This window comes from Camellia sinensis, chromosome 3 (assembly GCF_055761805.1).
Source record: "Camellia sinensis isolate YWXY chromosome 3, ASM5576180v1, whole genome shotgun sequence".
Lineage (NCBI taxonomy): Eukaryota > Viridiplantae > Streptophyta > Magnoliopsida > Ericales > Theaceae > Camellia > Camellia sinensis.
The window spans coordinates 95,517,031-95,520,050 of NC_138963.1; the positions used below are offsets into that span (position 1 = coordinate 95,517,031).

Below are 3,020 nucleotides of genomic sequence, written 5' to 3' on the forward strand. Positions count from 1 at the left end.
GGAAATACTGGATGGGTGTATTCCCCGCTCGAGCTCCCAAACCCCCGCTCGAGCGGACAGGACAAAATCTGGGCAACTAGTTTTGGTTTCTAAACTCAACCAACCTGTAACAAATCTGCCCAACACATCCTATAACTCAAATACAAAGTAAAGAGGATGCAAACAAGATGATAAACAACTACCAACATCCACGGACACATGTCCGGATCACTGTACAACAAGGGTAAACCCGGGATCGCTATACAAATTAGTAAGCACATTTTGATCTAATAGTAGTTGTATTTTATTTAAATTAATGGAGAGATAAAATAAAATAAAATAAAATAAAACAAAGGACATTTTTGTCTAGAGTCATTTATGTTATGTATAACAAAGAAAAGAAAAGAAAAACCCTAGGTTCCTAATACATTCTATAGCAGCAGCCACAACAGCCACGGGGAGGAAGAAGTTTGAGAGAAAAGAAGAAGAAAAAAGGGGATTGCAAACAAGGAGTAATTTTTGGGTGTGGTAGGTATCTTTCTTCTTCTTCTTCTTTTTCTTTGTTTTTGTTCTTTATTCTTACTCTATTATTATTTAGATCATTGATGGAGAAGTTGTAGGTTTATGTATTTTGTATATATATATATATATACTGTTAAGAAATTTGAGGAGTTAAATTCATGTATAAAGAATGGTGTAATTCTTAGTCCAAAAATTCTGCACAGAATCACAAACTTTAAAAATCAAGAAACCATATCAAACGGATGAATTTTGAACTGAAATTTTTACAGTAGATCAACTACATATTGAATTGTATATCTGAATTTTTTCATAATTTTTGGGAGTCAAAATCCATATAAATTGAGGTATTCAAATCTGTCCGGGAAACCAGTCCGAAATAGTAAATTCGGGAGTGTTGTCCTCTTTGGGTATAAATCCAAAAATTATCAAATTAGTGTCATTAGAACTGGTTACGAGTCTAGTTTCGTACATTTTTGGCCTTGCATTGATTGCTCGTCTATATTAAAAGAACCGTCAATTTCTTTAAAGTGCTGCAGAAAACAACCTGTTTGGATATAATAAATTGTAGATAATTATTTTGATAAGCAAATCAAGTGAAACCATTTGGGTTTGAAACTTAGGATACATTAGATCATATCTGGAGGTTATTGGAATTTTTTGAATAGCGTGGAGTGGGTTTTTGTAATTTTCAAAGTTAGCGAATAGGTTGGGAAGGCTTGTTTGAAATTCTGTTTTATCTTAAAGTCACAATTAATTAAGTTTTGACCGGAACCCATGTCTTGGGTGATTTTAAACGTTGAAGAACATGAACTTAGCTAATATTTAAGAGTAACGGTGAGTTGGGTTGAGCCATGTTAGTGCGCTTTAGTTGAGGTTACTTAGTTCCTATTTTATAGTATTTTAAATTAGTTGTGACGTGTAGTTTTTTTTTTTATTTATATACTTCGTTCAGGACACTAGTTGGACTTTTACACTCTATTCGATTCAAGGATTATATCATTTCGTTTCAGGTGAGTAGTTTCATGCTACGTATTTTTATAAATGTTCCCCTACCCTGAACTGTTGGAAAATTAAATTGTTGTTTCAAGACTAAACTGTTTTGATAAATTATTATATTATCAATTGAATCAAATTATTTCTGAAACATGTGTGAACTTGGCATACTGTAAACTATTTGTTTTGGTCTCATGATTATAATGATGAACTACCATGTTTTGCAAAACTGATGTGTATTGATTATTGGGACCATGTGTGTATTTAGTCCAGGGAAATTATTCCACTGTGTGTGGTGACTCTGGCCACTAGGGAACAGATCCGGGTTGGGCTGTGATGACTCTAGTGCTCAACGATTGTAAGGAAAAGACCTTTAAAAACAACTAGGTGACCTTCAATCGGATCGTCTTTGAGATAAGGCCCAGGTGCCACCCTGAGGATGACTCTTAGTTCGGTATTGGATCCAACGGGGCTTATAGCCTTGAGAACTGTGTGGCAGATTATTTGTTTTTCTTGGTACGCAGAAAATTATTGGTGTTCATGTTATAATCTGTTTTAAGTGGAAAATGTCGTTTATCATGTTCTTGCGAGACATGAGTATTTTAAGTGTTGAATTGTGGAACCTTCTTTTTGAAACAGATTGTATTTACCAAACTGTATGCCAATCTAGTTTCTGTGATATATATCTTATTTTGGAATTAAACCCTGTTTTCAAAACTGTATTTACTATCCATGTTGCTACTCACTGAGCTATCAGCTGACTTAGTTTTTATCACTTCCAGGTGTTAGAAGGACTTAGAGTGGACTCATGGCATAGCGGGGACTCGATTGCATGGACCTCTAGGACATTCATTTATTTTGTTTTAGATTGTTATATCAAATTTGTGCATATTTCTTTTTATTTTTATTGAGATTCATTTAGGATTATTTTGATATGTGGGTTGTTTATATCCCATAAGTTTGGATGGTTTTGATTACGGTTGGTTTTTCCGTTTATACTTGTGGCATGTCGCTGGATTGAGTTTGGTTATTTATTGCTGGACTTTTGTATAGTTGCTCAATGTGATTATGGATTAATGGTTAGGCTTACGTGTGCCTTAGGCTGAGTCCCTGTGGGCCACGGCCGGTCATACCTGGATTTGGGGTGTGACATCTGTTATTGTATCTCAGCATTGCATGCTTTATAAAAAGAGAGATAAATTGTTTTATCATGAGCATGGCAGGAGCATACTCCTCTTTAGTATTGACATGGTCCATATGTTTTGTAGTATATCTCTACTGGGCTGTGGCTCACCCTATAAGGGAAACCATTTCAGGTACAAGCGATATGCCTCCGCCAAGGCACTGACTTGGGAGGACTCGAAGCTGAGGCTTCATTTTGTGTTATTGTTGTTTATTGAATGTAAGCCCAGGGCTGTATTTGTGTTGAGTTGAAACTCCATTTTGTGTAACCAAGAATGTTCTTGGATAAATTTGTAAGTCTGTAGGGCACTTATTTTCTGTTTGGCTTTCATTTCATATTTGTT

At 35.2% G+C, this 3,020-nt stretch overlaps 1 long non-coding RNA gene across 1 annotated transcript; it reads left to right on the forward strand.

The window, feature by feature from the left end:
* Nucleotides 1-286: 286 nt before the first annotated feature.
* LOC145822684 (uncharacterized) lies at nucleotides 287-2,705 on the forward strand. Its single transcript, XR_014364331.1, has 3 exons — nucleotides 287-507; nucleotides 1,454-1,511; nucleotides 2,277-2,705. It is a non-coding gene; the product is annotated as an uncharacterized LOC145822684 (long non-coding RNA).
* The last annotated feature ends 315 nt before the right edge of the window (nucleotides 2,706-3,020 follow it).